Source organism: Pan troglodytes, chromosome 13 (genome assembly GCF_028858775.2).
Source record: "Pan troglodytes isolate AG18354 chromosome 13, NHGRI_mPanTro3-v2.0_pri, whole genome shotgun sequence".
NCBI lineage: Eukaryota > Metazoa > Chordata > Mammalia > Primates > Hominidae > Pan > Pan troglodytes.
This window is the reverse complement of record NC_072411.2, coordinates 72,766,622-72,782,387: the sequence shown is the minus strand read 5'-3', so window position 1 is coordinate 72,782,387 and position 15,766 is coordinate 72,766,622. Positions and strand designations below refer to the sequence as shown.

Here is a 15,766-nt window from a genome sequence, read left to right as displayed (position 1 = left end):
AGTGATTTGCTTATAACCAATAAATTGTGACAGAATTATCATTAAAAAGACATTCCCTCTTGGAACCCAGCTGCCATGTTGTGTGAAACACAAGCCATGTGTGGAGACCACAATAGGTGCTCTGGTTGACAAACTCAACTGAGCTCAGACTTCAATTCATGCTAGCTCAGGTACCAGGCATGTCAGCAAAGCAGTCTCCAGATGATTCTAGCTCCCAGGCATTCAAGTCACCCCCAATGGAGTCATTCCTAAAGGAGGCTCCAGACACTGTAGGACACAGCCCACTCTCACTGTGCCCTTTGTGAATTCCTGTCCTGCAGAGTACATGAGCGTAGTACAATGGTTACTATTTTATGCCATTAAGTATTGGGGTGGTCCTACTTAGCAATAGGTAAGCCAGAACACCTGGTTAGATACACAAGCATTCATAAGAATCATGTCATTTTCAAGCAGGAAAAGACCTCAAGAGATCATCCAGTCCTCCTCCCTCAGTTTTCAGATAAGGAATCAGAGTTACATGACTTGTCTGAAGTCATGCAATTAGCTGGCAGACCAAGAGTCTGAAGTCCTTTCCCATTACAATACAGACATGCTCATCATGCCCTGCAAACTCCTATGAACTGGAACTACAGCAGCTGTTCTGCCAGGGACAGGTTTTTCTCTAAAGTTCCAGCTCTCTGGAGGGAGAAAGCCCTGACTTTGGGTAAGCCTTTAAACTGAAGCTCCCTGTGGGGTCTATCTAAAGAGTCATCCCTCACTTTACTAGGCTGGCCAACTTGGTTCTTCCTTTTCTCAATCTTCCTTGGTCTTTCTCCCTCTCTTCCTTGTGGCTTCTGCCACTCCACTATTTTCTTCTCTTTCCCTTTTTCAACACTGGGTATTGAAATACTGTGTATCAATCAATGGCCTTGAGGGGCACAGAGTATGCTTGAAATTATGGGGTAAGACTCATAACAGAAGTGAAAGGGATCATCCAGCTGTTGGTAGTTATCAGAGGAGCTCAAGATTTGAAAGAGACAGAAGTAGAACACCCCATCTACAAGGAGACTCCTGACACATCTCATCAGTCACCAGGGTCCTAAGGAATTACATTTGGAAATTCTTTAATCTCTCTTCCATTTATATGATCTCAGAGAAGTGAAATGATTTTCCTAGATCATACATAGTCTTTGTGCCTCTTTGGAAATCCCAAAGCATCAAAATGGGTAGTTGCATTTTTCTCCTTTAAAGATTTTATTTGTGGCCTTTTAATATTTAAATCACTGATATTCAAAGGTACATTTTCAACATCAAAAATTTAGACTTTATAGATAGCAGCATTAAGTTCTAGCATTGGGAACACATTAAAAGGATGCTTTTCAAGTGTTTAATGGAACATATGTATCTTCTCAAGAGTGGTGCTTTAGCATGACTATAAAGAGGGGAAATTCTAAAACAAGGCCATATTCTTCAGAGGAAAAAAGTAAGCCTTATGAAGAAAGAAAACAGAAAATCAGATTTTTAAAGGCTGGTCTGGGAAGATATTTAGGGGTTGTTTAACTAAACTCAAGTATATCTAAGAGGTTGACAATTCATTCTGTCCCACTGAAGAGCTGGAAATATAAAGGAATCATTAAGTTTAAACCTAGTAAAATTGTTGGTTTGGGTTCTATGTTCCTGTTTTTATCTATTTTCTAGAAAGCTTTCACATTTCCAGAGAAGAAAGAGAAATGATTTTTATACATTTAGTTTTAACACAAGGTCTTGCTCTGTCACCGAGGCTGGAGGGCAGTGGCGCCGTCTCTGCTTACTGCAACCTCTGCCTGTGGATTCAAGCAATCCTCCCACCTCAGCCTCCCGAGTAGCTGGGACTACAGGCATGTGCCACCATCCCCTGCTAAACTTGTTTGTTTGTTTGTATTTATAGTAGAGACAGGTTTTGCCATGTTTCCCAGGCTGATCTCGAACTCCTGAGCTCGAGCGATCTTTCCACCTTGGCCTCCCAAAGTGCTGGGATTACAGGCGTGAACCACCATGCCCAGTCCAGAAAGATGAATGATTTAACTAAACACACAGATGGAGAGACTGGTGCACAAAAAAGTAAACATAGTTGATCAAGGTCAAGGATTGGTCTATTTAAATCACAGTTCTTTACTGCTTTTGGATTATGAATTCTTTCAGGATTCAACTAAAGTTTGGATCCACTCTCCAGAAAAATTTGGACATTAAAAAATTTGCATATGTCTTAGTCAGTTCTGGCTACTATAACAGAGTTCCATAAACCTGGTAGCCTATAAACAACAGAAATTTATTTTTCATAGTTCTGGAGGCTGGGAGCCCAAGATAAGAGTAACAACATGGTTGGGTTCTGGTGAGGGCCCTCTTCAGGTTTCAGACAGCCAACTTCTCATTGCATCCTTACAGGGCAGAAACAGGACTAGGGAGCTCCTTGGGGTCTCTTTTATAAGGGCAGTAATCCCATTTATGAGGGCTCCACCCTCATGACCTAATGACCTTCCAAAAGCTCCACCTCCTAATACCATCACATGGTGGGTTAGGATTTCAACATATGAATTTTGAGGAGACAGAAACATTCCATCTATAACAGCATACAATGCCCATTCATGAATTCCACATCTGTGAATCTCTGGGCTAAATATAGGATAAATCCAGACAATGGATAAAGTGGTTAAAATGATGAACTCCATCTTCTATGTTTTGAAGTAGAAATTGAGCCCTATTACTGAAAGGGTTTAAGGAGTAGACCATAGAATAGGACCATATAAGTAGTATAATACTGTTTTTATTAAATATTTATATTGTGCATATACAGCAAAACAATTTTATTGAGTACTTGTTATGTACCATTTTTCTAAGTTATTTAATCTATATATTTTATTTTTTAACGAATGAATTTTTTTCTTTTTTAAATTTCAATAATTTGGGGGAAACAGGTGGTGTTCGGTTGCATGGAAATGTTCTTTAGTGGTGATTTCTGAGATTTTGGTGCACCCATCTCCCAAGCAGTGTACACTGTACCCAATGTGTAGTCTTTTATCACTCACTCCACTCCTACCCTTCCCTTTGAATCCCTAAAGTCCATTATATCATTCTTATGTCTTTGCATCCCCATAGCTTAGCTCCCAGTTATAAGAGAGAACACACAATGTTTGGTTTTTCATTCTTGAGTTATTTAATTCACTTAGTTATCTATTCACTTAGAATAATAGTCTCCAACTCTATCCAGGTTGCTGCAAACACCATTATTTCATTCCCTTGTATTCCATGTTAACCTATACAACTTAATCCCCACAGCAACCCTGTAAGTTAGACACTATTGTTATAACCATTTTGCAAATGAGGAAATCACACACACACACACACACATACACACTCAAACTGGAAGCCACATGAGGTTAGGAATCATATCCAGCATCTGGGACACGGCAAGGCACACTGAAGGTGATGTTGATTTAATGAATGAGCCAAATGTTAACAGTTTTTTTTTTTTCAACAGAGGTAGAGGATAAGGCAACCCTTTTATTGTCTACTTGTGTTTTGTACTTAATTTTTTTTCTTTTTTAGATGGAGTTGAGCTCTGTCGCCCAGGCTGGAGTGCAGTGGCACCATCTCAGCTGACTGTGACCTCCACCTCCTGGGTTCAAGTGATTGTCCTGCATCAGCCTCCCGAGTAGCTGGGACTACAGGTGCACACCACCATGCCCGGCTAATTTTTGTATTTTTGGTAGAGACGGGGTTTTGCCATGATGGCCAGGTTTGGTCTCAAACTCCTAACCTCAAGTGATCCACCCTCCTCAGCCTCCCAAAGTGCTGGGATTACAGGCGTGAGCCACTGCGCCCAGCCTACTTGAATTTTTTTTTCTTTCTTTTTTTTTTTTTTTGAGACAGAGTTTTGCTCCTGTTGCCCAGGCTGGAGTGCAACGGCGTGATCTCAACTCACTGCAACCTCTGCCTGCTGGGTTCAAGTGATTCTCCTGCCTCAGCCTCCCAAGTAGCTGGGATTACAGGTGCCCACCACCGTGCCTGGCTGATTGTATTTTTAGTAGAGATGGGGTTTCATCATGTTTGCCAGGCTGGTCTTGAACTCCAGACCTCAGGTGATCGGACTGCCTCGGCCTCCCAAAGTGCTGGGATTACAGGCATGACCCACTGTGCCCGGACCTGCTTGAATTTTTATGATGAGCATGTTGGCAGATCACGGTTAGTGTTCAACAAATATCCATGTGCTTCTCTATGTTTCCCATTCTCTGTGCTTCTAGGTGTGTTCGTGGGACTAATTCTCACCAATGGAATGTGTGTGGAAATAATGCGTCTCCTTCAGGCTGAGGCAGTTAAGAGACAAGGACTATTGGGGGCCATCTCTGAGGCTGGCTATCACAGAGACCATAAGATATTCAGCAACGTGATAGACTCAGTTTGCCTGTGTAATTTATAGAGGACATGAAGACAAATTTCAGGTTGCTGTTTTGTTGTATAATTCCCTGAAATTATCTTGTTTATTGGGTCTTTCCTGCCTTACTAGAATATCAGCTTCCTGAGAGTGTAAAGCTCATGTCTGTTCTGCTGTCTGCTGTTTCCCTAGTGCCTGACACAGTGACTGCCACATAAGAAGAGCCCCTAAAATAGTGAAATAAATGAAGAATCACATAAGTGAAATCCTCTTGGTACCTGAGTATGGACAAAGCTGGAAAACAGTGATGGAGTTTTCCATAGCAGCATCCTAAGAAGACACCCTTGAGCGGTTGAGAACGCATTTTGAGGACATCAGCAAACACAGCCTAAGAGGGGCTTAAATGGTGATATCACCTGGGCTTGCTTTCTCAGGTACTCTTTTAAAAGGATGTAATTCACAGCTGTCCCAAGAAGACTCACCAGGAACACCGTTAATAACTGCCTTAGAAGCATTTTGTGATCTATCATTTAGGATATTTGTTTAGTTGCTGTAACAGGTACCAAGTAACAATGGCTTAAACAAGATGGTCTGTCTTTCAGATAAAAGTCCAGCTGGTAGGCAGCCCAGGAAAGGTGGGCTGCTCTGCTTCATGTGATGGTCTGAGGACCCTTATGCCTTCTGTTTTGTTGCTTTGCCATCCTCTCGGGTGTTGTCCTATCCACATGATTGAGTTAAATGCCCACCATTATGTCCGCATTCCAGCCTCAAGAAAGAGGAAAGAAGAAAGGGAGAGCATGCAACTTTCTTTTAAGGATGTGACCTAGAAGTGACATACATCACTTAGGCTCACATGCCATTGGTGGGAACTTAGTCATATGGCCACACCTAGTTGCAAGTGAGGCTGGGATATGTCATTTCTAGATGGACAATCATGTACCTCCCAAAAACTTGGGGATTACTATTACCAAAAGGAAGAAAGAAAATATGAATGGGTGGGATTGGCAGTCTCTCATCAGTAGGAAAGCATCATGACTGATGCTGAGAATACTCTTTGCCCAAGTCTTTATGGCCTATATATGTAACTCCATATTACTGACAGTGTGCATCACAGGGTGTGGTAGGTGGCTTCTAAAATGGCCTCAAATGATTCCTGTCTCCTGGTACTCATGCCCTTGTGTGATCCCTTTTTCTTGAATGACTTCCTTCAAGTTAATAGACTGTTGATAGGCTGCCACTTCTATGATTAGATTATTAAAGATGTACCTCCATTTTCCTGGCAGACTTTATTGCCTTTGCAGCTTGCAAGCTTTGATGAAGCAGCCATGTTGGGGAGGCCCATATGGCAAGAAACCAAAGTCAGTCTCCAGGCAATAGCCAACAAAGAACTGAGGTCCTCAGTCCAATAGCCCACAAAGAACTGAATCCTACCAATAACCACTTGAGTTTGGAAATGGATCCCTTACCAATCGAGCCTTCAGATTAGACCCCAGCCTTGGTTGACACCTTCACTGTAGCCTTTTATGTAAGATCCTGAAGCAGATGATGCAACTAAACTGTGCCTGGACTTCTGATGCACAGAACCCATGAGATAATAAATATATGTTGTTTGAAGCCTCTAAGTTGGTGGTAATTTGTTGCAACAAAAAAAAACTAATACATAGGGGTCTTTGTTAAGACTGCTGCTCTGGGTCTAACTGTTTTTAAGACTGCTGCTCTGGGTCTAACTGTTTTAGGAGCACCATACCTGTTCCTTCTGAGGCATGGCCCTTCCATACCTCCAGATCCATCAGTCCTCCACACAACACACACCCACACCACTACCACCTCTTCTCCATCTGAGACACTCTCCTTCTCTCTTCAGCTGTGGCTTCTTCCACCTCCTGCCTTGTGGTTTTTGCTTTTTTTTTTTTCCCTTTGAATGGTCACTCAACATACTCTTCTAAGTTAGTTTAGATTATGATAATAGCCAGGAAGGTAGTGGTACAGGAATGTCTTTAAAAGCTGGAGAAATGAGACTTGGGGAATGCAAAGGAATGACTGTTAGACATTGGGAAGTTGAGATTGCCTCAGAGAAGCCATCAGACCTAGGATTCTGGAAGAGATAGACAGAGACAGTTAGCATCTTCCTAGAACCACCACCATATCCCCACTCAAACAGCTCAAGGAAGAAAGGGATTCTGGTCTTTAATCTGAACCCACCTCTTATAGATGCCAATGGGAAGAGACACTACCAGTTAAAACTATGGCATATTTACTATACTGACCATACTTGTAGTACCTTATATTCACAACAAAATACTTATTGAGTATATAGTATGTGCCAGGCATTATATTAGGCTCCAGTATGTGGTAGTGAATAGCCTCTGCTCTCCTGATGTCCCTAAATATTTCCTGTCAACGTTCTGTATTTCTTACTAGACTGCCAGCTCCATGACAGCAAGAACCTTGTATGACTTTTTCATGATGGATGTTCATCTGTGCCATCTGTAAATATTTAATAAATATTTGTGGAATACATGAATCCAAAAGTGAATGGAATGATAAAGAGGTAAGATATCAGGTGAGGGAGTAAGATTTTACAGTACGGTGACTTTACTAGAATGCAAACTCTACGAGGGCTGGACCTTGATGAGTATTGGTTGCTTCATCTGTACAATAAAGAGCCTTGATTTGGTGAACTCTGAAATCATTTTGGTTATAAACCTCAATGACTCTGATTCTGAACTGTCACAGAAAGATATGAGCCCAGAATAAAATATCTAGAACATATATATTTAACTCAATTTTTGTGACTTCAGTTCAGAATTTAATTAATTTTAGTTGGGAATTTAGCAAACCCAAGTGATCATTTAGTGTCTTTATTCTTATATTTGGACAGGGAAAGGATCATGACATCTACTACAGCATTTGGCACAGACCCAGGTAAATAAGATAAAACTTCTAAGTCACTTCTCCTCTTCGAGATCATGGAATATATTGTGTCAGACCTCAGCAATCAGCTGTGGACTTTTTAAAAAGGAAAATCAGATATGGATTTATTACCTGAGCATTTGCCATTGTCAAAATGTGTAGATGTTACCCCATTCACTAGGTTTTCTCTTGTAAGGAAGCATTTCTCTAATGGTGATCTTCCAACCACCTGTCTTAGAGTCACTGGGGTGATGTTTATAATGAAACTAGCTTCCTCACCACTAGACCAAACGAATTAGCAGTTCTAGGGATGTAGCTCAGGATCCTCCATTTAAATAAGCATCCCAGGTAATTTTCATGCATGTAAAAAGCTGAGAGCCACCATTCTTAGTACTTTGGCAACTTCAGACCAAAGCTTCTCTCCATACTTCTTCCGAGTCTTCTCTCAGTCTCTATGCTCCTCAACCATCTCTCCCTTTGCTAGGCTGCTGGATTCCTATTGAATGTGCTTACTTGTGTAATGCACATGGATAATGATGTTTTCATTGGATCTGGCATGCTGTTTTCTCCTCTGTTAAATGAGAGAATCAGAGTTGCTGATTTTTTTTTTTTTTTTTTTTTTTTAAAGACAGAATCTCCCTCTGTCACCCAGTCTGGAGTGCAGTGGCGCGATCTCGGCTCACTGCAACCTCCGCCTCCCCAGTTCAAGTGATTCTCCTGCCTCCTGAGTAGCTGGGATTATAGGCGCCTGCAACCACGCCCAGCTAATTTTTGTATTTTTAGTAGAGATGGGGTTTCACCATTTTGGCCATGGTTGGCCAGGCTGGTCTTGAACTCCTGACCTCAGGTGATCCACCCGCCTCAGCCTTCCAAAGTGCTAGGATTACAGGCTTGAGCCACCGTGCCCAGCCTCAGAGTCAGTGATTTTTAAGTCTCCAACCCCAACATGCTAAATTCTGTAAGTTGTGGCTGGGAAGATTTATCTTGTCTTAGAGAGCTCCCTTGATCTCTCAGGGATTGGGGCCTCCTTGGGAATATGCTACAGTCAGCATCATCCTAGCTTCTTGTTATTGTTCACTAGGGAGGCCTCCTAAAGGACCCCAAACAATGATGATTAGATAGTTTAGACTTGGGGGCAGAGTGAGGGGCCCATTCTCTGAAAAAAAAAAAATCATAGAATCATAGAGGTATTTTCATTTATGTTACAGGTTTCCCTGGTACTGGTAATTCCCAGCAGCTTTCTACAATTCCAAAGGTCAGAAATAAACTGCCAAAAAAATTTTACTAAATCATGTTCTGGTCTGGGATACAGCCCTGAAATGCACTTTGAGCAAGAAAGACTTTGTAGAGGAGAAAAAAGGTGGACCAATGAGGATTGGGCTAGAACCAGAGGAAAGTGAACATTCTTGGTTTAGATAAATATCCACAACCTTCTAAGGTTTTCATGTGTACTACAGAGAAGCTCCAGGCTCCTACATTTCCCTGTGGGTGGTTTTAAAAAGCTACTGTAGCAAAACAGAGGCTGGTGGTGACTACGCTTATCTTTTAGAAGAGCCATCATTGCATTTCTGCAGCACAGAATATATATGTGTTTTTTACTCTTAGTGGTGGAGTTTATATGTGACTCATGATGTTTAGTTGTTAATCAGCCAATGACACTAAATACTGCTTAGTTAGCTCAGTATTCCCTTTAGGAAACCAGATATTGCTAAAGTCACTGTTCGACTTAATGGGGAAAATTCCACTAACATCTAAAATATGTGATTTATAATTCAAAAATGTAAATCCTGTATTGGTATTACATACTATAAAAGGACAATTGTCTACCTAATTACATAACATGCATGTAAGGATCAATATTTAATTAAGACTATTGCTGTATTCTCATTGGGAGTTAGAGCCCAATATTCTCAATTGGGTGAGAATTTCAGCCAAATGGTCTATCCATTTTCTTTTCTTTTCTTTCTTTCTTTCTTTCCTTTTTTTTTTTTTTGAGACAGATCTTGCTTTGTTGCCCAGGCTGGAGTGCAATGGTGTGATTTTGGCTCACTGCAACCTCTGCCTCCTGGGTTCAAGCGATTCTCCTGTCTCAGACTCCCGAATAGCTGGGATTACAGGTGCGCACCACCATGCCTGGCTAATTTTTGTATTTTTAGTAGAGGTGGGGTTTCACCATGTTGGTCAGGCTGGTGTCAAACTCCTGACCTCAGGTGATCTGCCTGCCTCGGCCTCCCAAAGTGGTGGGATTACAGGCGTGAGCCACTGTGCCTGGCCAGTCTATCCATTTTCTATTTCCCCAAAGTAACTTGTGAGGAATGTCTTAGGCTAGAATTTGCTTATATATTTTCCATCTTGCACATGGTTAAAACATGCAGTTTCCTAAACCAGTGGTTCTCGAACATCAGTGTGCATTAGAATCACCTGGAGGGCTGGTTAAAACACAGATTGCCAGGCCGTTCTCAGGGTTTCTGATTTAGTAAGTCTGGCGGTTGGACCCGAGAATCTGCATTTCTAACCAGTGATCCCAAGTGATGCTGATGCTGCAGGTCTGGGGACCAATGTCTTGAACTAACAGCTCTGAATAAAAATCTAATTGGATTCTGAATGCCACAGATGCAGTTTGGAGATTGTTTTTCAAAGCAGAATATCCATTTGTGGAATAAAAAGGTTTATCATTGTTATTACCTGAAGTAATTTCTCTTTCCTTTGTGTTTTTAGAGGAGTTTTGTTGGTCGCTTTTATCAGGCATTAGGCCTTGTATTACATTCATTTGTGCCTATGCTTTATCTCCTTTGTGACTGTGAGCTCTTTGAAGGACTGTGTTCATCTTTAAATCCTCATTGTACCTTACATCTTGTAGACTTCAAATCATTGTTTGGTAAATTGAATTTAGTGATGTATACATGTTTTGTGCCTGCTTTCCTACATGTAATAATTATAAACAACAAATATCAAGTTAAGTATGCAGCTCACATATTCTTTTTTTTTTTTTTTTTTTTTTTTTGAGACAGAATCTCACTCTGCCACCCAGGCTGGAGTGCAGTGGCGTGGTCTCCGCTCACTGCAACCTCTGCCTCCTGGGTTCAAGCAATTCTCCTGCCTCAGCCTCCCAAGTAGCTGGGATTATAGGCATGGCATGCACCACTGTGCCCAGCTATAATAAGATTTATTCAGACTTTTTGGCTTACAGATGTTAGATTTGAGGCATTTCAGCTTTGGAAGAGACCATAAGGATAATTCAAGTCCAAAGGTCCTTAAAGTCCACCACATCTCCTCTACAGCCTACTCATACTCACCTTTAGTTAAAAAAAACACAAAACACAAAACACAAAATTCCAAAAACCTGGGGTGAGGGAGGCACCTTCCTTCCTGGGGTCCATTCCAAATTTGAGAAGGTGCTCAAACCTTGCCTTTCTACTTCTACCTAATGACCCTATTTCAACCCCTTTTGATATCCTGTTTAGATAGGATATTCCCCATGTCTGTTATTCCCCATTTGTTTCCCCCTTCCTTACTCCTAGATCTCCCTGCTCCAGAAGCAAGGGGGCAGCCACAGCCCCACAGCCCCACAGCCTCTAGCTGCTGGCTGCTCAGGGCACGCAGGATTGCTATTGACAAGTCTGAATCATGACTGATGAACGGAGTGCTCTCTCCCTAGAAAACAACTTGGCAACTTTCTACTTCAAACCCAGGCTCACTACAGAATTTCTTACCACAATGACTTTCTTGGCAGTTGTCTGCAGTACTATCAAGAGATGACATGGACTTCAAGGATCAAACAGGGGAGAAAAAGGCTTAAAAGAAAAACAAGTCTCCATCAAAGGTAATAACCACAATGAGAACTGTACATAGCTATGTGCTTATAGGTCTTAGTTCACATTCCCCTCATTAAAATTATAGCTCAAGAAATAAAGGGCTGTTTAATGACTTGGGTATATAAATATACTTCATTTGTATATTTTTTACTTGCTAAAATCTATCCAAATTGGTATTACCTCAAACCATAATCTTCTACTGTATTTTATAATTTTACTTTCAATTGCCATGTATTTTTCCCACTGATGTTCACAAATTCACAGGAAACATCAGCCATGTACTAAATAAAATATGAATTGAATCGACAAATAGAACCATAAATTTAATTCATGCACATGTAAAATTTAGACCAAAGAATAAAAATGTCTATTAAAAATACAGCCAAGCATGGTGGCTCACACCTGTAATCCCAGCACTTTGGGAGGCCGAGGTGGGTGAATCATCTGAGGTCAGGAGTTTGAGACCAGCCTGGCCATTGTGGTGAAACCCCATCTCTACTAAAATACAAAAATTAGCTGGGTGTGATGGTGGGCACCTGTAATCCCACTACTTGGGAGGCTGAAGCAGGAGAATCGCTTGAACCCAGGAGGCGGAGGTTGCAGTGAGCCGAGATCCTGTCACTGCACTCTAGCCTGGGCGACAGAGAGACTCTGTTTCAAAACAAAACAAAACAAAACAAAAAACAATCGATTTAAAATACTACAGTTTAGAATCCTGTTGAGTTCCGCATTATTGGGAGCAAAATCAAATCATGGACATAAATATGTTGAGAAAAGCAAGAGAGACACATGACACAAAATGAAAGTTTCCATGCTAGAAATGGACATGGATATATAGAAGATGTGTGACATCCACAAGTCAGAATGGAAAAGAAAGCAAGACATAGAATTTATAAGAATAAAACTCACATAGAGATAAGAGAAATGAGCTTTCATGGTATCTGATGTAGGCTTTTGGGAAATTGCCACCAAATATTTTTAAAATTAGGACACATTTTCCCAACCATAAGCATAAATGAGTTAGCCTTGATATTTGCTTCATGAATTGGGTAAAATTAAGCTGAGGGCCAGATGTTTTCCATCTGTGTTTTAGATTATGCTAAACATAAAATGATTAGAAAGCACCCATATATGACTGGTTTAACTATACATGAAAAAATCAGATGACATTTAGACACTGCCTTAGACTTTAGAAAATTTTAGTGTATTTTGATGTCAGAATTTTGACAAGTAATGAAAATATTAGATGAATAGTTTTACTGTAAAACAAACTTCCATTTCATAATAGGCATAATGAATCTTCATAATGCTGAAACAACTTTTTGAAAAGTGAAAGCTGCAGATTTTCCAAGTGGTATCAAACTAAGAGCTGGGTTTATTTACCCTGAATTACATTTTGGTATGAGGTAGACAATCAAAATGTATTAGTTAATGTGGTTTATTATGTGTTGTGCAGATACTACTATAGTTCATATGCATAGGCCGATTTATGAATTAAGTCTCAAATATCCAATAGAGGATTATACTTTAGATAATTGCTAAAGACACGGAAAGAAAAGTGCATAAAGTCTAGAAAGGGAAGTCATCAAAATGTCAGCATGAAACTATATCAATCATCATGTACAAATCTTCAATTGGTAATAAGCTGTAATAGTAAAACAATTGTGAAACTATCAATCCGTAGCTGTTTGATTACATCTTTGTTGAACAAATATCACTTGTTAATTATAGTCAGGAACATTAAGTTATTCTATAATGTCCATAAATTAATCTGAAACATTGCTGTCTCTGGCAACATAGTAGATTCTTTAAAAATAATCAAGGAAGGAGCAACTGACATCAAGATCTTTATACAAAAACGTGTTGAGTCTGAACATTAGAGAAAAATTTACTGTCTATATTAAATAAATCACATGCCACACTAATCAGGTTACCATTATAGTGGCCCAATAATGAAACATGTTCTTTTGTTGTATTAATCTAAACATATATCTCATTATTAACATACATCTATCTAGATATTTTCCTTATTTTTTCCTACTCTATTGAACTATGTTGGTGCATGACATTTCAAAACTGCCCTGGGTCTCATACTCCTTTAAAGTTCTCTCTATCATGCAAACCAGAAGGTCATGATATTTAATAGAAAATTAATATCGCTTGTTTTGAGTGGCCCTCAATTTGGGACATTAGCAAACTATAATTACACTTACTATAACACAAAGCTTAAAGTTTGAATCTGATTCTATAACACAGACTATTTCCCAGTGAGAATGGTCAATTTACCTTGACTAGTCATTGTTTAATGTGATGAGCTAATCCAAGTAAAAGTGGCTTGCAATTTTAGAGCCCTAAACAACTTACTAGATGTTTACATGAATTTGAAGTCATAGCTACAGCTATAACATTCTGTGAAACAGTCATAGCAGAAATGAAATAAATAGAAAACACTGAAGATGTTGCTTTCAACTAATACTTAAAACCCCACAATATTAGAAGAAAAAATAGTACAGCTTGGGGTAAAAAAACTGACTTTTCTACAAATGTCATTGTTTCAAATAGGTTTCTGCAAGAGGCATGCTTGGCAAGATTAATTTTTTAATTGGCATGTCTTGTTTGATTAAAGTAAAATAATTTAAAAGAATATACAATATACGGCCGGGCGCGGTGGCTCACACCTGTAATCCCAGCACTTTGGGAGGCCAAGGTGGGCGGATCATGAGGTCAAGAGATTGAGACCATCCTGGCCAACATGGTAAAACTCTGTCTCTATAAAAATACAAAAATTAGCCAGGCATGGTGGCACGCACCTGTAGTCCCAGCTACTCAGGAGGCTGAGGCAGGAAAACTGCTTGAACCCGGGAGGCAGAGGTTGCAGTGAGCCGAGATGGTGCCACTGCACTGCAGCCTGGCGACAGAGTGAGATTCCGTCTCAAAAAAAAAAAAAAAAAAAAAAAAACCCAAAAATATAGTCATAAGATTTAAACACTAGTTGAAACTAGAAAATAACATGGAGATTACAGTTGTATTTTCTTTAACGTAATTTACTTTCATTCATTACCAGAACTATTTAAAACTAGTGATCAGTTAAGAGTATATTTGCACATTTTTTTCTTGAGAAAAGCAGATAACTACAGTGTTAATAAATTCAGAAACACATGCTTCTAAATTAACTAATTTACTGATATTTCAATTTCTCCATGTTTCCAAGTTCTTGCTCAAAATGGTTCAAAAACTGTTAAAATTAAAATAATATCACGAATTTTAGTATTTTAAAAGAATACTGTACATTACATTTGCATGCTAATAAAACAGTTGCTTTAAAATCTACAATGCCTACTGACATTTGAGGCAATCATTAACATATTTTCTTCAATAAGTTTTTTAAACTTAATTGAATTGTTTGCTGGGATCTTTAAGTGAAACCTTGAATAAAGTTGGTGGATTAAACTTACTTTTTTAATGCTGCCTACTTCTTTAATGTTGTCAGATTTGCAGTGGTACAATCCTATCAGATTTGCAGTGGTACAATGAGCAAGCCTTTCAGCTGTACCACGTTAAAGACCATACTTTTTCAATTTGCAGGTGCAATTAAGTAAAACCATAAGAAAGTTATTTTGTCATAAGACTTTGTTCTACTTTAAAAAATTATATACATTTATTTTGTTTTTCTCTAATAACCACAAAGTTATCTATCTCCAATATCTCATTTCTTTAGATATTAAATTCCATATATTTAACAACCAAAAAATTATAAGAAAACTTTATCTTCAACGCCTCTTCTGTTTGGATACTAAATAAATGATTGGCTCTGTCAATAATAGCTAGTAGACTCATTTTTAAATTGCCATTTTTCTTTCTCTACCAAGGTCATTCTTTCAGATGAAAGAATCATTTCAAATTTTGAGTCCAAAGCCCTTGGTCTTTTCACTCTCTAACAAGGATTCCTCTTTCTCACCACTTTCCAAAAATCCTTTTCTGAATCTATAGTTGATCCCAGGGCATGGTTCAGATGGGAGTTTCTGTAACTTTTTAGAGAAAGGTGAGAGTTTCTATAACTTTTCACATTGCTTTAGACATCAAAATGTGTAGTCTTGATCTAATGACTTAGATCTAATGATTTTGATTAAGATTACATATTTAAGTGTATATTAATATTACTGCCTAGCAACTTTATCACTATTGCTTGCAAAACTGCCACACCCTTGAAAATGTAACCCAAACTCCTCTTCCCAGGTGAAGAACCATGAAGACTCACATTCTAATTAGTCATTAAATAGTTCCAATATCTCTTATTCTAAGGTATATTGCCACTATGAATCTAATATTCATTTACTACCTTGTCCCAAGTTACAGAATAAAAATGCCATTTCTTAGGAGTATAAAAGTAATTTTCATCTGAATTATGTTGATATTTGTGTTTTACTTCGTATAAGAATTCAAGAACAACCCTCAAAGCTTTTAAGAACTGATCCTTCAGTTTGACTTCAAACAAAAGGCAAGGTAAAAGCAGTTTGTAAACTGTGAAATCCTATCAATTTGTACACACTTCAACTATCATGAAAAGATTATTCGGCTCTATTAAAATTTGGCATTAATGATGCTAGCTTAACATGTTAATAAAATTTAGAACATTTTCTGTTCTTTG

General features: G+C 39.0%; 1 long non-coding RNA gene across 1 annotated transcript in view; it reads left to right on the top strand.

Moving 5' to 3' along the window:
• LOC107973823 (uncharacterized) overlaps positions 1 to 14,804 on the top strand; it is a 49,604-nt gene extending 34,800 nt beyond the window's left edge. Inside the window, exons 3-8 of the long non-coding RNA XR_010149782.1 lie at positions 3,565 to 4,200; positions 4,523 to 4,824; positions 6,812 to 6,941; positions 7,272 to 7,315; positions 8,512 to 8,558; positions 11,037 to 14,804. This is a non-coding gene — a long non-coding RNA (uncharacterized LOC107973823). The remainder of the gene's footprint in view (positions 1 to 3,564; positions 4,201 to 4,522; positions 4,825 to 6,811; positions 6,942 to 7,271; positions 7,316 to 8,511; positions 8,559 to 11,036) is intronic.
• Positions 14,805 to 15,766: the final 962 nt, after the last annotated feature.